This window comes from Rhinatrema bivittatum, chromosome 1 (assembly GCF_901001135.1).
Source record: "Rhinatrema bivittatum chromosome 1, aRhiBiv1.1, whole genome shotgun sequence".
Lineage (NCBI taxonomy): Eukaryota > Metazoa > Chordata > Amphibia > Gymnophiona > Rhinatrematidae > Rhinatrema > Rhinatrema bivittatum.
In genome coordinates this window covers 412,003,660-412,024,497 of record NC_042615.1, presented here as the reverse complement: position 1 = coordinate 412,024,497, position 20,838 = coordinate 412,003,660, and the positions used below count along the sequence as shown (strand labels likewise).

Genomic DNA, 20,838 nt, shown 5'->3' with positions numbered 1-20,838 from the left:
GAAGGTACACTCAGATTATTGACATCCATATAACAGGTCTCTTTTTGGGTTCCATTTAACAGCATTTTTACAGCACTTTTCTACATGGGCACTTCATTTATAGAAAATGGCTTGTTATGAGGCATCTCTAGATTTTAGAATTTTGATGTTAACTGGCTATAATATTGATTTAAGCATGTATTATTTATTATATGTACTGTTTAATATGATCTGATTCTGTTTCTAAGATAGAGTTTTATGATTATTTATTATGTGGTGATTTTCAAAACTATGCAGATTGTTGAAAAGTCTGTGGATACTTTTCTCCTTGGACTTTGCACCCATTTTTAAGGGGAACTATGTGTGTACTTTCCCTTTGAAAAATTGCATTAAGAAAAAATAATCAGACTTGAACCTGTTTCTTCTGTGGATACTTTTATTTTTCCTGAAAAACAACATGCATAGGTCCCAGTGTAAAACTGTGTGTTGAAATTCATGTGGTATAAAACATTTTAATCCAGATGTAGTAAGCAAATGATATGTTAATGCATCGGGAGTTAAAAAGCACGCAAACCCAAGTTAAAATGGGTGCTGTGAGGTTGCTATTAGCTGGATAAGTAGAAATTATCCTTCTAAGTAGCAGCTGCTGAATATCCAGCTATGTTCATTGGCTGCTGTTTAGACAGATAAGTCACTTAGGCCTGGATTTATCAAAATGTGGTAAGTACCGCATGTGATAGCAAAAGGGGCGTGGTTTATGCAAAAATTCAGTTTATTGCAATTTGCGCTAATTAGCGATGCGAAGAGCTAAGTTACTGCACATTGTGATAACATTATCTGAATTTGCAATAGGTTTCAGACCTGATGTATTTCCTGCATATGACCACTTTGAGAGAGAGAGAGTGAGCACCTAGCCATAATGCCCTCATACTAAGTAGGTATTTATACCTCTATATGAGGCCCACTTAGTTACTCGAGGTGAAGTATAGGTATTAGTTTAGGGGTTAGGTGCCACTTTGACATTTAGAGTGCGATGCATGAACAGAACAGTGCACGCTTGTGAAGATTTGATGACCTTCAGAGTGAGGAAACTCACCCAAAGTTGAGATTTGTGCAATGGTCTCTCAACCTAACTTGATGAACTCTCTACCTGTTCCTCCAGGACATGCACAAATAAACGTTCAAGACTAGGTCATGGTTGTATGCACTTTAGTACCTATGCAAATATGCACTCAAGGTTAGGTTGCAGTCTTATGCCCACAAGTACCCGCGCAAATACGTGCTCCAGTCTAGGTCATGGCCTTATGCACAAAAGTACCTACGCTAATATGTACTCAAGTACCTGTGCAAATACGCACTCAGGTTTAGGTTGCAGATGTATGTGCTAAAATCTAGGCCACGACCTTATGCACACAGTTCCCTGCTCATGCAACCACCACATGGTGAGAATGCACGCACACACCTATGCATGTGGGAAAAGAACCACTGCTGTGGCCTACCACATGGGTAAACAAAGCCTGCCTGCACCTTCAATGTGTTTAGGTCTGGATGCATTCAACATCTGGCACTGAAAAATCATCAAAGACATGAAGAGCTTCTCACCAACTCAGGAATTTTGATTGACCGAGAATCCATGGAGTCTGGGGCCAAGAGCCAGCATCCCTCGCTGTTTGTTCTGCTAAATTACCTTTGTGTATAAGCAAATTAAAACTGGCAGAAGACCTGTACCAGAACCAGAGATTCCTCCTCAGTGCAAGTGCTTCTCTGCACCTCCGTGGGACAGGAAACCACCAGTGATAGTTGAAGAGGGTATTCCCCTGCCCCTCCCACTGACACTGCTAGGGAATCTAAAATGGCCACCGTTTCTGCTTTGACGGGAAAAGTCTCAACGCTAGAGCTCCATCACCTGCAAAGCTTGTTCTACCAGTGCAGCTATACTCAACACAGAGCCCTGAATGCCATGCCGCTTTTGCTGCATACACATGCTATTCCTCCCCACACCTGCGGCACCACCAACACCTTAACAGCAAGCAGGGGAACAGTCCTCAGCGCCACGGAGCCAAAATCTGGTCTCCTTCACAGGCAGAGAAGCTGTTAAAAAACCTCATCGCTGAGCTCCCCGAGCTAAATTAGCTCATTCCCAGGAACCTCACTGCTGCACAGATTCCTCTATCTAGTTCCTTATTCTTTTTTCTTTTTATTCTCTGAGAACAAATAAAGATACATATAAACCAATAATTTTGTTTGGTGCAGAGGTTCCGGTTCCAGAAGCGCAGGTAACATGGCAGATCAGAAAAGAGCCAGACCACTGCCTATATTCATCTACTTTCACCAAATTTTAGTGACCTGGCCCAGGACAAACTGTATAAAAGGGATACTTCCCTACTTCACTGGGCTTGCAGTGCAGAACAGCCAGCAGGTTCCACTGTTGTCTTGTGGGGGATGAGAGATCTGGACCACCAGATGTCCACCCCACGGACCTCCTGACCAAGCTATCAGAAGGGTCACCAACCCCCTTCTTGTCCGCCTCAAATCAGGGGGAATGGCCCTACCAGGACCTTACAATCTCCTGGGAGGATTCAGACATTTTCTTGTCTTGTAATCTTTTTTTTTCTTCTTTCTCTCCAGACTGCAGGTTTTTCAGCATCTACCATCTGCTGGAGACAGAGAAATACTGGACTGGGGGACTGCAGGTGGCACACTGGGTTATATACAATGTCAGTGAAACTTTCTCTGTCTCCATCTGCTGGCAGGGAGGCAAAACCCAGGAGTCTGGACATATCTGGGTACATACAGGGAATTGCTTTATTGTCATACAGTTTTATTAGACTTTTAATGTAAAGAGTAATGTTTTATTGTATTTTATTATATGTTACATGTATATATATATTTTAAGAGTGTGGTTTTGTATACCACACTGATTTTAATTTTTCAAGAAGATATGTTAAATAAGAATTTTAAATAAATAGTTTAGATTAAACATGATTTATGCACACAAAAATGCTTTCAGCGCAGAAAACATTTCTTGTGCACATAGAGCATGCTTTCTGCACATGAAATATGATTTATGTGCACAAATCACATTTTCTATGCATAAATTCCAACTACAGGTCCTGCTTCTACCCATGGACTCTAGCGTGGAAACTTTCTGCTACCTTGGACCAGAAGTACAATTTCCAGTACTAAGAAGACCTGAGTTAAGCCAGCTCACCTCTCTGCTTTAGGAGGAATAGTTAATGCCTTCATTTGCACTGGATTTCCATGTGAGGACACTAAGCAATGCACACAATTTTACCACGCACATTTTATGTGCATAAAACTCCTTGCTGTGGTGGGAATTATGATGTGTGCACAACTGCAGAGAAAGCTATGTGCTCCTCTGAGCGTGTCTTATTAAATGAGGCCGATAGTATTGAAAATGCAAAACTGTTTGTTATTGCCTTCCCCGATCTAACCTCACCTCTTATCCTACCTACTTTTCTTATAGGTAAAAGGAGGCCTATTGTTGATCCCTGTGGATACATTTACTCTAGTAAAGGGTGAGCAATTTTCAGACTGCTTCTTTTCCATTATGTTTTTCTATTTGTAATTTATGAGGTTCATATTCTGCAGTGCGGCTCAGCTAGTTAGCCAGATATTCTTATCTTGCTAACTTAGCATGTATATTCAGTGGTGCAACCACACGGCTGAATATACCCAGCTATCCTAAAGTTAGCCAGATATGTTTGTCCAGCTAACTGTAGGACAGCCATATGGCCTGACCAGACTTAGCTGTATACATTATCCGGCTAACTCTGAATATCCAAGTTAGCCGGATTATTTATCCAGCTAAGTTAGCTCCTCCCTGCAATGTCTCACGCTGCCTATTACTTAGCCAACTAACTATGTATCCAGATAACTAGATATCTGGCTAAGTGGCAGCCATTCAATGGGGCCAGATATTCAGCCACTGCCACTTAGCCGGATAAGTCCTAATTTATCTGGCTAAGTGGCACTGAGTATCTCTCACTATATATTTCACTTTATATATGCTCAGTTATGCTTTATGAGGGTGATATTCAAAAGCCATTTATTAATAAGTATGTTTATCTAATTTAATTTACAATTTATTACTCACGCTATCATAACTTCTAGGCAAATTCCAAGCATTGTACATAAAAAGATACATTCCACCACCTCAATTACCTATATATTTTTTTATATATATATATAATATATATATATATATATATATATATATATATATATATATATATATATATATATATATATATATATAAAAACAACCAATAAAAAAATAAATATATTAAATGTCCCAGTGGACCTGCAACATGGCAAATGCCTTGGTAAATAAGATTGCCTTGAGATTCTTACAAACACTTATAGACAGTTTGGCCCTTAGTGTGTCAGGTAGCTGACACACTAAGGGCCAAACTTGTGCATTCCATATTTTGAGTAACTCTCAAGGAAGGTAACTCCATAAAATTGTTGCCTTGTGAGCGTAGAGATCTGCATCGAATATAGGTTTTCAACAATGCACTGATACTAAAAGGTGCTTGTGAATGGGAGACTTTATAATTTAGGTTAAGGATTCTAAACTTTATCCTTCATGCCACCGGCAACCACTGCAGTCTAAACAGAATTGGGTAAATATGCCCATTCCTATTCATATCCAGATCAGTTCAGACTTCTGGGTTTTGCATCCCTGCCAGCAGATGGAGACAGAGAAAGTTTTACTGACACTGTACATAACCTAGTGTACACCTGCAGTACCTCAGTATTTCTCTGTCTCCAGCAGGTGTAAAACCTGCAGTCTGGAGAGAAGAAAAAAAAAAAAAGTCAGGAAAATTTTCTGGATCCTACCAGTGGGTTGTGAGGTTCTGGAGGGACCATCCCCTTGGTGCAAAGTGAATGAGCAAGGGGTTGATGACCCTTTCTGGTAGCTCATTCCTAAGTCTGTGGGGCATCATCTGGTGGTCCAGATCCCTCACGAGGAAGCCTTGGAACCTGCTGGCAGCAGTGCACTACAGCCCAGAGGAGCAGGGAAGTATTTATTTTTATTTATTTTATTTTATATACCGGCAACCGTTTGCACATCGTGCCGGTTTACAGATAACTTACAACCAAGGATATATAGGCAAAGCCTTTACAAGGAACAGTTTGTAACATAAACTCAGTAAACATAGCAATAAATAAGATAAATAGATGGGGAAGCGAGGTATATAGGTAGACGAGACAAAGGGAGGGGGAGGGGGAGGGAGAAAAGGATACATAAGGAAAAGATATGTACAGGGGTTTGAGGAAAATGCAATAAACACATAGATTATTTACAGGCTAGAATAAGCGCAGAGGAACAATGATTGAGGGGGAAAGGCGGGTACTAACTAAAATTTTAGGTTTGAAGTTCATTGGGGGGGTGGGTGCGGGGGGTAGGTCCTGAAGAAGGGGTGTTGGTGGGGGTAGGCGGTTGGTTGAGGATGTTTGTATGGGATGATGAAGATTGTGATTGGGGGTATGCTTGGAGGAAGAGCCAGGTTTTGAGTTTCTTTTTGAAGGTGGGTGTGGAGGTTTCGGTACGAAGGTCAAGGGGCATGGAGTTCCAGAGGGAAGGGCCTGCTAGGGAGAGGGCCCGTTTAGTGGTGGACATGAGTCTTGTAGATTTTATGGAGGGGTGAATAAGGGTTCCACGGAGCGAAGATCGGGTGGGTCTGGTAGAGGTACGTGGGAGGAAGGGGGGGTTTAGCCAGTTGTAATGTTCATTAGTAATACTTTTGTGGATGAGGGTGAGGGTCTTGTAGATAATGCGTGAATGAATGGGTAGCCAGTGGAGATTAATGAGGGTGGGAGTAATGTGATCTTTCTTTTTGGCATTAGTGAGGATGCGTGCAGTGGCATTTTGAAGGAGTTGGAGAGGTTTGATGTGGGAAGCAGGGAGACCAAGTAGGAGTCCGTTACAGTAATCAATCTTTGAGAAAATTATAGATTGAAGTACTGTGCGGAAATCAGAGAAGTAGAGGAGGGGTTTAAGCTTTTTAAGGGTTTGAAGTTTGAAGTAGCAGCTGCTAAGAATAGATTTAATGTAAGGTTTGAAGGTAAGTTGGTTATCAATTATAACCCCCAGGTTTCTTGTGTCAGAGAAAGTTAGGGGGGTGGAAGGTGGAGGGGAAGGGTATGGGTATGGATGCATGTTTGGGGGAGATGAGGAGGAGTTCAGTTTTTTGCGGATTAAGGGCTAGGTGCATGTCAGATAGGAGTTGGTTTATAGAAGCGAGGATGGTGTTCCATTTTTGGATAGCAGCGAGTGCAGAATTTGTGAAAGGTATAAGGATTTGCACATCATTGGCGTAGATGAAGTGTGTGATACCAAGGTTGGAGAGGAAGTTTGTGAGGGGGATCATATAGATGTTAAATAGGGTGGAGGAGAGGGAGGAACCTTGGGGGACGCCACAATCAAGATTAACAGGAGGGGATGTAAAATTGTCAGTGAGGACTGTGTAGGTTCGGTTGTGGAGGAAGGATTTAATCCAAGACAGAGCAGTACCTGTGATTCCTATATTGACGAGGGTGTTGATAAGGATGTTATGATTTACAGTATCAAAGGCGGCAGAGATGTCGAGCATGGCGATGAGATAGGAGTTACCCGCATCCATACCTTTGATGGTGTCAGTGAGTGAGAGGAGAAGGGATTCAGTACTGAGGTGTTTTCGGAAGCCATGTTGTGTTGGTGGGAGTAAGTTGGATTGTTCTAGGTGGTCAGAGAGACGGGAGTTAACTAGTTTCTCTAATTTTGGAGAGGAAGGGGAGATTGGAAATGGGACGGAGGTTGGATAGGTTGGAGGGATCAAGGGAAGGTTTTTTTAGGATGGGTTTGACCACAGCTTGTTTCAGGGATATAGGGACCAGGCCGTGTTCTAGGGAACAGTTCACGATTTTGGAGAGTGAGGAGGCTATTGTTTTAGGAATAGCGAGAAGTAATTTGGTAGGGATTGTTTCTAAGGGGTGGGAAGAGGGTCTCATCTTTTTTAAAATGTTTTCTATTTCTAGAGTGGAGGATGGTTCGAAGGATGAAAGGGGGGTGGGAGAATGTGGGGTGGGAGGGTTTATGATGTTAGTAGTGGGGGAGTTCTTGGTGTTAGGGTTAAACTTGGCGGTGATATTGGAAATTTTGTTCTTAAAGAAGAGGGCAATTTCATTACATCGTGTTTGAGAGGAGGGGACTTGGGGGGTAGACACATTGGGTTTGGTGAGATTTGAAACTAGTGTAAATAGTGCCTTTGGGTTGAATTGGAGGGGGTGAATTTTTTTTGCATAGTATTCTTTTTTGGTTGTTTGAATGGCGTTTCTGTATGCATGCATTAGTTGGTAATATTTGGTTTTTGAGGCAGGAGTGGGATGTTTGCGCCAATGTCTTTCTGCTGCTCTGAGCTGTGTTTTTTGGGTTTTGAGTGTCTGGGTATACCAGGGTTTTTTGGATGACTTGGTTTGTGTGATAGTTTTTTGAATGACTGGGCATAATTTGTTAGTGATTTTTTGGGTGGTTTCTGTCCAGGAGGAGATAGCACTATCTGCTGTCTCAAGGTCAATGTGGTTAGGGATGGCGGCGCAAGCCGTAGCAAGGGTTTTACGAAATTGGAAGGATTTTGACTGAGGGAGGGGAGGGAGATGGGGTTTGTAGAGAGAGGGTTGTGTTGATGATGGAGTGGTCGGACCAAGGGACAGGGAGGCATGTGGGGGTGTGTATGACTTTGATGAGAGTGTTAGTGAAGATAAGGTCAAGTGTGTGACCGGCTTTGTGGGTTGGGGAATGGATAAGTTGGGTAAGGCCCATTGCTTCTAAAGAAGAGATGACTGCTTCGCATGGTGGGGATTGTGGGATGGAGTCGACGTGGAGGTTAAAGTCGCCTAGGAGTATCGTGGGTATTTCGGGAGAGAGGGAGATGGTGAGGAATTCGATAAGGGGGGAGGGGTCTTTTTCTAGTAGACCAGGGGGGGTATAGATAAGGCAGATTTGAAGAGATTGTGATTTGAAAAGGCCTACTTCGTATTGCTTGGGAATATTACAGGTTTGTGAGGTCAGCTTGAGTTCTTTTTTAGCTATGAGGAGAAGGCCCCCTCCTCTTTTCTTTTTACGGGGGATAGAGAAAAAGTCATAAGTTTCAGAGGGGAGTTGATTAATGAGGGGGGTGTCGCAGGGTTTGAACCAGGTTTCGGTTATTGCGAAAATTTCTGGTTTAGAGTCTGTTAGGATATCATGGAGGAGGTGTGTTTTTTGTTTTAGGGATTGGGCGTTAATGAGCAGAAGAGAGATGAGGGAGATGGTGAGGGCTTGCGAGGTGGGGGATATGGGGATGGGGGTCAGACGCCTTTTTTGAGTGTTGTGGTGAGAGAAAGGGGGAGGGGATAGTTTTGAAGTGTGTCCGAGTAGATAGTTGGAGGGAGAGAGGTAGGCGTGAGGGGGCATTCTTGGGTAGAGGGCTAGGAGGGGAGTATTGTGAGGAGGGGGGGATTGTGGGATAAAAGCACATTAAAGCAATTGCACAGAACAAAACAGTTGTAGCAGATTAATGCAGATGCAGACACTGTAATGGGAATGGATAGATTAATGTAATTTAGCAGAATAATTAATTAGAGTAATGCGAAATTAAGAGGAAGACAAGTCATTTAACCATACACAGCAAATACAGCATATAAAGCAAAGTTTTCCAGAGTAGGGCAGTTAAATAACTTAGATAAATTACTTAATGCAGATTGACAAAACTTAATGCAATTGTACAGGCGTGGGTATGCATTTAGGGTGGGTGTTTTGAGGTAATCAGATGCTGTTAAGTAAGTTTAATAAGAATAGTCCAGTTGAGGTTGCACTTACGTATGATACGCTTGATGTGCGGTCCAGTGTGTTGTTTGTTTATCTGGTGGAGGGCTGAGCTTTTGCGAACAGTCTATGGCTTGTCTTCAGTAGGGGTGGTTCTCTTGGCGAGGATATTTGTTTCCATGTGATAGGCGTCGGCTTCTGGCGGTGTGTTCTTGGTTTTAGTGATATTGCTGGAAACAATCAAGGAAAGACCAGTGGTGCTGTTCGGGGTGAGCGAGGGGCGAACCGAAGGGGCTAAACAAAGGGGCAGGCCCCTTTGTCGCGCTCCTTCGTGCGCGCGACGCCTGGGAGAGGGGCGATTTAAATAGCCCCCGGTCGCGCCTCTGACGTCACCGCAGCGCCGATTTCCTTTAGCCTGGGCTGGGTGTTTAAAGTTGTCTAAAGTTTTGTTTAAAAAAAAAATGCAGAGAGTGTTAGCAGTGGCAGTGCTCTTAGCAGCGGTATTGCTTGACTCTGTAAGGGAGGATAGGAGCTGCAGGACAGTGTAGGACTTTCCAACTTTGAGCACAGCAGTGTGGTGGTGAGAGGCATATAGCTCCAGACCACGTGGTGATGGTGCGTGGCAAGTCTTGCTGCGATAGTGAGGATCATGTTCACAGCATAATAAGTCAGGCCTGTGTTCCAGTAGTCTATCGGGTGAAGTAGACACTTCAGGAGTGCCTGATACTGCTGCTATGGCTTTCAAATTGGCACGAAGGTCCAGGCCTGCCACATGGCTTTCGGCATCAGCAGGGGAGACAGATATATCTACCACCTTTTGGTGCCAACTATTGATAATATCAACTTGGACCAGAAGACAGCAGGAGAAGGGTCTGTTTCCTTGGTATTCGGCTGTCCCACTCACGTCCCTGTGGAGTTCTGTGAGGTGAGAAGAGTGCAGGCATGGCAGGCTTCTCGTATTTTGGCATGCGGTAGGCCTCGGGGTACTTTTGTATGCTTTTTGCTGCAAACCATCGGCGAACGCTTGCGCATCCGTGTGTGCCCATTCTTGCCTGTATGTACAATTTAGGCATTCTTCCTTCTGGATGCCCATCTTGTGCACCCAGTTTAGGCGTCAGTTCTAGGCATCCAGTTTGGGCATCCAGTAGGATGAGCAGCCTAGGCACGTGTACTTGGACGCATATTTTTTTGTGCATCCATATTAGGCGCTCTTGAATGAATGGGAAAGCCTTCATTGGGCTGTGGCTTACAGAATGACACCCGCAATGAAGAAACCTAAGCACCTATCTGTGTTGCCTGCCTCAGAGCTATTCAGCTGGAGCTTTTCTTAAGCTTGTCAGTCCTGCCTAGATGCTTGGGGAGATTTGCCTCATTCTGATTTTGCAAACGATGTTCCATCTTCTCAATCTGAGGGGAGTGGGACCAAGGGAGGCACTACAGGGGGGTCTCCTTCCCTGATTGGTCCATGGATCAAATCTTCAGGGCACACTGGCTCGCAAGACATCGGGTTCAGGCTTATGGGATCTGGAATGGACCCAGCCTCTTTTTCCTGGGTGCAGAGAGTGTCAGACATTTCTACAGGGCTGGTCTGCTGAAGTACAGTTCCTACTAAGGTAGGTCCAGGTGTTCCAAAAGCTGCTCCAACTGTTTCCATGGTCAAGCGCTGTAGCGCAGTGTGGTCTGACAGAGCTCAAATGCTAGTGGATAAGGATGATACCGATGATGATGGTAGAGGCTCTCCTGGTGAGGAAGGGATATTCCCCCAGATTTGGAGCCATATAGATCTCTTCTACATTTCTTTCAGAGAGATGAGTTGCTGGGTCGATATCTCAGATCCTGAAGACCCTGGGAGTGGCTGGGCCTGACTCCTTGGAGACGCAGAAGAAGGATCCTATTTTGGTCACTCTGTGCAAGACTTCTTGTTTATTTCCTCTCTTGGATGCAATCCAGGAGTTGATTGATCTGGAATGGAATGCACCAAAAGCATCGTTTAAAGGAAGAAGCATCTTAGCTGGTTTATATCCCTTGGATATAAACCAGCTAAGATCAAAGAGCAGTTGTATTTCCTTAAGATAGATGCCTTGGTGTGCTCTGAATGATGCTCAGGATAGGAGGATTGAGGCTATCCTGAAGCAAGCCTTTGAGCAGTGACAATGAACTTGCAAATTGCTTCTTGTTGCACCTTGGTAGCTTGGGCTACTTTGCAGCTTTGTCGAGTCTGGTGGCATTGGGTCTGATTTAGGACCTATGGTAGAATTGGAGGCTGCCTTCTTGGCTGATGCGGTCTATGACTTGGTACGCACAGCCACCACAGGATCTGTTTCAGTTATTGCAGCCAGGTGACAGCTGTGGCTGAACAACGAGTCTGCAGATACTATTTCAAAGTCCAATCTAAGCTGCCTTTCAAAGGCTCGCTTTTGTTTGGCAAGTAAATGGGGAGAGACCCAGGTCTTGCATTTGCCAGAGGATAAGAAGCCAGTTTCCTGGACTTCTTGGGCAAATGGCCATTCTTGAGACTACCAGCATTTTCAGCCTTATAGGGGAGGTTCTTCCCAGAGATCCAGTCCCTTCCTCAGATCTCAGTCCTTTTGCCCCCAAGGTCCACGAAAGGATATGGGCTCCAGAAGTGCTCACTGCTGGCAGGTCTTCCCAATAAAGGTTTGTGGGCTCACTTGGTGATGTGGGAGATAGGTGGTTGTCTATCCCGGTTTTATCACAGGCAGGCTCAGATTACTTCAGATCAATGGGTTCTCGAAGTAGTTTGGAACAGTTATACTCTAGAATTTCTTCACTTTCCTTTGGATGCCTTCATGCATCTCCCCTCAGAAAAGGGTGGAAGTGGAAGCGACATTACAATGGTTGTTGATTCTGAAAGCAGTGATCCCCATTTCTGAATCGCAGCAAAATACCATTTATTTTGTCCCATGCTGGATCTCAAGAGTGTCAATCGATATCTACAAGTCACGCATTTCAGGATGGAAATGGTGTACTCTGTCATAATAGTGGTTTAAATAGGGAAGTACCTCACGTCTCTGGATCTGATGGAGGCATATCTGCATATTCCCATTTGTCAGGAACATCAGCAGTTCATTACCAGTTTCAGGCCTTGCTTTTTTTATTAGCCACAGTACTCAGAACCTTTTCCAAGATCATTGAAGTGGTAGTGGCGGCCCTTCGCAAGGAGGGCATTCTAGTTCACTCTTATCTTGACGACTGATTTGAGTCAAGACACTGGAAGAGAATTTTCAAGTTTGCAGCCATCTCAGACCCTGGAGTATCTCAGGGTTCGATTCAATACAAGGCACGGCAGAGAGTTTCTGCCGGAGTCTCTGATCCATTCATTGATGCTGTGAGTCCGATTCCTGCGGAATTCTGTTTGTCCGACCATGTGGTTTTGTCTACAGGTCCTGGGATTCATGGCTGTCACATTAGAAGTGGTTCCCTGGGCGAGGACACATATACACCCTCTTCAGAACACCTTGCTCTCCCGATGGGATCCATAGTCGCAGGCTGCCCTTCCGTTAGAGGTAAAATCCCAGTTGAACTGGTGGTTACACGCAGACCATCCCAGGAAGGGAATATCCCTGATGACACCAGATTGGTTGGTATTCACGACAGATGTGAACCTCTGGGACTGGGGGGCTCACTCTCAGGAGTTGGTGGTGCAAGGGTGCTGGAATGCAGTGGAGTGGAAGTGGAATGTCAAGACTGGAGGCATGAGCGGTTCAGTTGGCATGCCTGTGGTTCATCAAGTGGCTAGAGGCTCGGGCAGTCTGGATAATGTTCGACAATGAGACAACAGTGACTTACATCAATCATTAGGGTAGAACCAGGAGTCGACAGGTGTCAGAGGAGATAAATGCACTCATGGGATGGGCGGAGCAACATCTCCTAAGCATCTCCACCTTCACGTTGCTGGAAAGGACAATATCAGAGCCGATTTCCTCAGCTTAGACCCAGGAGAATAGGAGCTGGCAGATGAGGCCATTCAGCTTCTAGTGGATCACTGGGGCATGCTGGATCTAGACCTGTTGGTAAACTTCAACAACACAAAGGTTCCAAGCTTCTTCGGTCGCAGGCAGGACCCAAAAGCAATGGGCATAGATGCTCTCATTCAGGAGTGGCCACATGGCACCCTGCTGTATGCTTTCCTGCCTTGACCTTTGATAGGCAGGCTGGTCCAGAAGATTGCAAATCGAGCCAACACCATCCTATTAGTGGCTCTTAATTGGGCTTGAAGGCCATGGTGTGCTGATCTCTAGAGACTTCTGGTGGGTAGTCCCCTCCGGCTACCGACTTAGATGGATCTGTTATGTCAGCGGCCCATTCTGCATGAAGATCCAGGTCAGTCTGTCTTATGGTTTGGCCATTAAAAGCGCTTGGCTGTTGAAGCGGTTATTCACTTTCTGTAATTTTCACTCTTCTTTGGGCCTAGAAATTTTCTACTTCTCTAGTCAGAGTTTGGAGGGTCTTTGAGATCTGGTATTCTGAGCGAAGTACTCAACCACTCAAGATGGATATTCCTTTGATTTTGGAGTTTTTACAGGATGGCTTGCTTAAGGGTTTGGCCCTTAATGCCTTAAAGGTTCAAGTTGCGGTACTGGCTTGTTATAGAGGAAGAGTCAATGGAGGACCTTTGTTTTCCCACATGGACATGCCCCGTTTCTTGCAGGGAGTTAAACATCTTTGCTTCCCCTGTTGTGGCTTCCAGTACCTTTGTGGGACTTAACTTGGTCCTTGAGTTCTTGGCAGGTCCGACTTTTTGACTGTTGCATACTCTTTCCATGTGGCTGCTTACTTTGAAGACAGTTTTTCTGGTAACAATCTGTTTGGCACATCAGGTCTCTGAGCTGTAGGCTCTTTCATGCCGTGGACCTTTACTCCATATGATTCTGGGTCCGGTTCATCTTCAGACTGTGCCTTCTTTTTTTTGCCCAAAGTGTTTTCAGACTTTCATTTGAATCAGTCCATTTCTCTGCCTGCCTTGTACAGGGACAGAGATGAAGCTGAATACCACCTTTTTTGTTCCATGGACATCAAGTGTCATTTACTGCAGTACTTGATCACTAAGGCTGTTCTTAAGTCTGATTGCCTGTTTGAGCTCCATGGTGGAGGTACGCAGGGAGCACCAGGAATGTGGTCAATGATTGCTCACTCACTTAAGGTCATTGTGGCAGCCTGTGTGGCTGCTGAGATTGCTTTACCGAAGCAGATTAGATGGCATTCCATGAGGGCTCAGGTGGTATCATGGGCAGAGCTTCGTTTGTTGTCGCTTGCTGAAATTTGCTGAGCAGAGATAAGGTCATCTTTGCATACCTTCACCAAGCATTACTCCTTGGATGTTAGGGTTAGGGAGGATGCCACTTTTGAGCGGGTGGTTTTGACTGGGCCAATTTCAGCCTCCTGCCTTTTTCAGGATTAGCTTTTGTACATCCTACTCATTGGGATTCACACTGACCAAAATATAGTCAAGCCATGATTGAATCACATGCACCCTGGATAGATGGATAAAGTCTTTTTCAAAGGGATGAAGCGTCCTCCAGGAATCAACCAAATGCAAAGTATTTTCCAAAAGGCGGATCCCCTTACTGGGCTGACCTGTGGTGGCGGCTACTGAGAACCGATCCCACTCAAGGTCTTGCAGGGTGTTAAAGTACCCTCCAACTACTAATACCCTGTCTATATATAGGAGAAGTAAGCGCTTGAAAAAAAGGAGCTTGATGCACATTGGGTGCATAGACGCAGCATAACACCATAGGAACTTGATTGAGTTCCGCTTCTAAGATCAAATAGTGACCATTGGGATCTTTAATTTCATTCAGGACTTTGAATGCAAAATTCTTCCAAATTAAGATGGCCACCCCTGCGGACTTGGAACTGGCAGACGCAAAATGAACTGCCCCCACCCAGCCCTGGTATAATTTGACATGCTCCGCATCTGTCAAATGAGTTTCCTGAAGGAAAGCCAGGTCAACCGATTTCAGGTTCAGGGCCTGTAGGATCTTTGATCTTTTAATGGGGGAATTAATATCACAGATATTCCATGATACCAAAACAGGTCCCCAACTAACCATTATCATAGACAAACAGGAATAACAGATGAAGACATTTCCACTTTAGAAGGAGAGATGGCAATCCCAGCAAGGACCACCTCCCCAGCATTTGATCGCCAGCTGCTCGTGGACAAAGAACAGAGGAGTTAGAGATACATAGCCCACTCCAGATTTCCCAAGTAACCCGAGCCCCTCCCTGATAGTCTTCATCCCCCCACCACCCCTCCCGTCCTCTCACTCCACTCCCCTCTCTCCCCCGATCCATGATCCCCCCCTCCACTTCCCCGACCCCTTCCTCACTCAGTAGAGCACAATAAAACCCTCCAACCAGGATCACTAAAAACACTAGAGGCTCCCACTCCCTCCACCCAGCCCCAACTCCCCTTTCCCACATGTAAAGACAACCAAGACCAAAGCCCTAAGAGAAAAAAAAGAACAGGGCTCAAATGGAACAGTAGTTCAGAATGAGAGCATAAGGACGCAGAAGAATTATATCCAGTGCTAAGAGCTTGAAGCGAATGCTAGCTCACATGTCCACTCTCATCTTGATGTCTGAAACCTGAAAAATTCTTTGGCGTCCCAGTAAGAAACGAAAAGAACAAATCTGCCAGGCAGCATCCAAATCCTAGCTGTAGAAACTCAAGATATGCCAGAAGAGAACATTAAAGCAACGAGAAGAGACGTCCTACTGGCAGTAAATCCAAGTTCACGTGATAGGCAAATCAACGAGGAGAAAAGCGTTAGCTGATTCAGGGAAGATCTCATGGCCGCGCTCCGTCCAGAGCCGGTCCAGGGTCGCGATGTAATCCCGGAGTTCTCCCACCTCGGAAAACCAACGAGGGCCGCCTGGTGTGGATACCCACACCTTAGCCGGGTAAATTAGAACCGCCCGCTGTCCCAAGTTATGTAGCTGGGCACAGTAGGGAGATAGGGCCCGACGCTGAGCAGATAATGATGCTGAAAAATCCTGGAAAACCAGGATTTTCCTACCTTCATAGAAGAGAGCCTTCCCACCGCGCACCGCCTGCAGTATTGCCTCCTTGTGAACAAAATTTAAAATGTTGGCGATGATTCTGGGCCGCTCTTGCTGTGCACGACGCTGGCCTAACCGATGCGTGCGTTCCACTCACAAAGGGCTGCGCGCCGCAGAAAATTTAACTCTCGGGTCAGCCAGGTCTCCAGTAGTGTCGAGAGGTTGCGCTCCTCCGATAGCCCAACGAATCGAAGATTCGACTGGCGGGACCGGTTTTCCAGGTCCTCTAACCGGTTAGTGTGCTGTGTGATCGCTGACTGGAGTTGAGTGATGTCAGAGCGCATGGTCTGGAGGCCATCTTCTGCCTCAGAGACCCGCTGTTCCACTTCTTGAAAGCATGTTTCATAGCCGGCAAGAGAAGTGGTGAGGTCTGAAATCTGATGCAAAAGTTTTTTAAATTCGGGTTCCAGAGCCGCTACGATTGCGGCTCTAATGTCAGCCCAATTCGCCGGCACTGGGGAGTCAGGGAGTCTGGTCTCATCTTCAGAAAGCGCATTGGTAGGCCACGGTTTTTCCCTGTCTTTGTCTTTATCTTTCTTAGATGTCCTCAGACATTGTGGAGGAAAAACACTTTTCTGACGTTGCAGATAATGGATACCGCGATCCAGGCCTGAATAGAGAGCTTTGGTTGCTAGAGATGGGACTGGATGGTTAAGCAGGGAGCCAGGAAGGGCAAGCTACATCCGCTCCCCTGCACAGCGTCACGTGATCTCCCCAACTTGAAATCTTAATCTGGTGTGGCTCTGTTTGAACCACTAAGGAGGGCAACTTTGAAGGGCTTGGCTCTCAAGGCGATTTTTCTGGTGGCTGTTTATTTAGCCAGGAGAATTTTGGAGCTCAAGGCTTTATTGTGTTGAGATCCCTTTTTGAAAATTTGGGTTTTAGGGGTATTGTTATGCATGGTGCCTTCCTTTCTGCCAAAGTTGGTTTTGGCGTTCCATCTTAGTCAGACTGTAGAACTTCCAGCCTTTCAGGATTCCTCCATGCCTCAAGTGAGCTCTTAGATGTGAGGCTTGCTTTATCTGAGAATCACTACTGATTTTCATAGATCAGATCACCTTTTTGTTCAGTGGAGAGGTCCAAGAAGGAGGTGTAAGACTCCTAAGGCTGCTATTATGTGGTGACTTAATGAAGCAATTGGGTCGACTTCTATAAGGAGGCGATTGGGTCGACTTATATATCTAAGGGTCGTCCTGTTCCTGAGAGCTTAAGGGCTCTCTTGATATGTTCTCAATTGACCTCTTAGGCCAAATCAGATCAGGTGTCTCCACAGGAGATGTTCAGGGCAGCTACTTGGAAGTCGCTCTTCAATTTCACCAAACATTATCGTTTGGAGGTTGGGAGACCAGTTTCCATGAGCTTTGGTGAGAGTGTTCTGTTAGTGTGACTCTCCAGGTCCCACCCATTTTAGGATAGCTTAGGTACATCCCAGAAGTCTGGACTGATCTGGGTATGAACAAAGAAAAATTGGTTCAACCACTACACCACGACCACTTCAGACACAAACTCTGTTCCCCCCTCAACTTCCATCTTGCAACATGTACGAGACCTAGGCGTCACCATTGACAACCACCTAAACCTAAAAAAATTAATCAGTGCTACTATGAGGGAATGCTACTACAAGCTAAACACCCTAAAGAAATAAGACCACTTCTACACACCAATGATTTCTGCACAGTCCTTCAAGCCACTATATTTTCCAAACTTGATTACTGCAATGCCCTACTCTTAGGCCTCCCCAAATCCACTATTAAACCCCTCCAAATGCTTCAAAATTCTGCAGCCAGAATCCTTACCAACACCCGCAAAAAAGACCATATCACTCCTTTTCTCAGAGATCTACACTGGCTCCCAATCTCCTTACGAATTCTCTGCAAGATGCTCACAATCATTCATAAAACCCTACATAAACAAACCCTACACAAACAATTCCACACCTCCAATAGACCCACCAGATCCTCCTACAAAGGAATCCTACACACACCCTCTCCTAATCTCACTCATCTCAGCTCCATGAAAAAATGTGCATTATCCATTGCAGTACCCTCAATTTGGAACTCCAAGCCCCCTGACCTGCACCAAGAACACTGCACCCAGAAATTAAAAAAAAAAAACAAAACTCAAAACCTGGCTCTTCAAATAGGCCTTTGCATAACCCTTCCCACAAAGAGATGCTACCCCTACTGTATTCCAAAAATCACTAATCCTTCAACTCCCCACGCAACTGATCATATAGCCTTCTATGTGTTTTATACCCTAAACATATGTCCTTCCACCCATCATCGCTTGCTTAAAACATTGCAACTTGACTTATGGAATTTGTAAATTATCTCTCCATTTTGAATTAATTCTAATTTGGTTCTTGCTTTCATTCTACCAGTTCTTGTTATTGTTCTACCAGTTCCATGTATATTCTTCTTTTACATTGTCATACCTGTTCAGTGTAAATCGATATGATGTGCAAACGAATATCGGTATATAAAAACTTTTAAATAAATGTAATGTATAATGCAGAAATGTTGGAGGTTTTCAGAGCTGCTTGCTTACATTGTTTTCCTAGTTTTTCATTTTGTTGCAATTTTTCCTCCTCCCTGCTCGTTGGGAGAGTTGCATCTAGAGTGACTACTGTTAAAGTTATCTTAGCTTGGGTACAGATCAATACTGAGGGACTGCAAGTGGCACACTAGGTTATGTACAGTGTCAGTAATCTTTCTCTGTCTCCATCTGCTGGCAGGGATTCAAAACCCAGGAGTCTGGACTGATCTGTGGTATTACAGGAATGAAAATTAGCAGGTAAGAACCAATTTTCCTTTCCTGCCCACCCCTGCCATTCTGCACCATCTGAAGTGATGACAATCTGATATATTCTGCATTACAGTAATCAAACCTAGAGATGACCAAAGTCTGCAAAATCTTCTGAAACTTGTTAATGAACAAATAAGACGAGTCTCTGAAACATCTGAAGCTTAAAGAATGCTCCATATACTACAGCATTTATCCGAGGTTTGAATGACAGAGTGGTATCAAATAGTACACCAAAGTTGCTGATTTGGTTAAAAATAGATATCTTATGATCTCTAAGTCAAAGAACTAAGAGAACATTGGATTTCATGAATCTGGACAAGCATAGGATTTTGGTTTTCCCCAGGTTTAATTTCAGTTTATTTGCATACAACCATAGCTGTAAAGTGAAGATGCATTTAACTGCCTTTGCCTTTGTCTCCTCTAGTGTTGTTACAGGAATAGCAAACTGGATATCAACTGCAAAAATATGATAGATCAGAGCATATTCTACAAATAGGCCTCAAATAGATGTTGAATAACATTGCAGAGAACATTGCAGTATCCTTGGGGAACACCATTCACCACAACGAGGAAGCATTCTTTACTACCTTCTGGGCTTGGAATGTCAAATAAGATGCAAACCAAGCCAAAACATTGCATGGTACAACATAGCATGCAATCAATAAAAACAATTAGCCATTTACCTGGGTAAATTGTCTGAAAATTGCCTACCATGTATGGGAATAAAAATAGGCATGAGGATTAACTACATGCCTACTTATACTCATGGGAAAAGTGGTTGAGATCAGAGGTGGGTTTAGGTCAGGGGAGGCATTTCAGAACTATGAACATTGACCTTCAGGAAAGAGTATTCACAATAAAAGCAGGTGCAAACTTCTCTGGATTCTTTTCCACAGGGAAAGTATACGTGTACTAACTTCTCAGGGCACAGTACCCATGAACTTTGCAATAATGTAGGCACTTTTAAAAACTGGGCCCAAATTTGGTATTTTTGTTGGTAGTATTTTAGTTTGCTCTATTGTCACTTAATATACATTTAATTTTTGTGTTTTGTCTTTTTTTCTATTTAAATTGTAATTGGTGTTGCTTGCTTCTGTGTAATTGGGAAATAAACTGCAAGTAAATAAACTATAAAATCAATATCATACTGTTGAGTAATTAGATTTCTTGACATGCAGACATTACAATAGGCCACATGGATGCTCACTGTCATCCCATTATCAAGACTGTCTTCTATATCTTTTTGTTGTGGTTTTGAGGTGTTGGAGTGGATTCTTGGGTACTGCGGAGATGGCCACGCCCACGGGGAGGAGCTCCATGAGGAACCACAGTACTAGGCTAGACTCAAGACACGCAAACACAGAAGTTATGTCTTTTATTATACAGCTGGATGGTACCACCAGAGGTGGCAGTAGTGAGGTGATCCAGTAAGAGCAGTCCAGGGATCCCCGGCTGAGGAGACCCATCTCAAAAAGGCAGATGTTAACAGCACTCAATAGTATAGGAAGTTCTGGATGCAGGTTCCCAGTGTAGAGCTGTAGATGAGACAGACTGACAAAGTTAGATTACTCACTAAGATGGTAGCAGTATAGTTGGAAATCCCAGCAGGCAGAAGTACTTGGATACAGGCACCAAGGCAAGGAGAGCAGGCCCTCGAGGAGCAAGTACCTGATCCCAGAGAGATACCTAAAATAAAGCAAAGGGCCCCCGAGGAGCGGGTTATATGAAATACCCCGAAGGACAGAGAGAGCTTCCAGCGGCAGCACAGAAGCGGCAGAGTAGCTCAGACCGGAGGCAATCCAATCCTTGCTAACTTGATTTGTTAGCAAACGAAGGGCAGGCTAAATACCCGGATGGCGAGATGTCACTTGAGGAGAACGCCCCCGAGGTTTCCGCCATGACGTGGATAAAGACGTGGGTGGCTTGCGCGCACGCACTCTAGGAGGCCCTCAGGAGAAACATGGTGGATAGCCTTGCCATAGCTGTTCCGGGGATGCCGGAGAGAGCGGCATGCAGACGTGGCAGAAGCCATTCTCCCAAGTCTAGCGGGGAGAGCAGAGAGAGAGGTGAGGCACAGAGGTCGAAGTCGTCTGAGACCAATGGACGCAACAGTACCCCCCTTCAAAGGACCCCCTCCAGACCCCCTACCTGGTCTT

The 20,838-nt window shown here is 44.7% G+C and overlaps 1 protein-coding gene and 1 long non-coding RNA gene across 5 annotated transcripts in view; one reads left to right on the top strand and one right to left on the bottom strand.

Moving 5' to 3' along the window:
* Positions 1–20,838, bottom strand: part of LOC115092041 (coiled-coil domain-containing protein 17-like) — a 430,820-nt gene that overhangs the window by 114,661 nt on the left and 295,321 nt on the right. The window lies entirely within an intron of this gene.
* Positions 1,020–19,805, top strand: LOC115092070. The gene is made up of 3 exons (XR_003856898.1): positions 1,020–3,242; positions 3,467–3,518; positions 18,612–19,805. It is a non-coding gene; the product is annotated as an uncharacterized LOC115092070 (long non-coding RNA).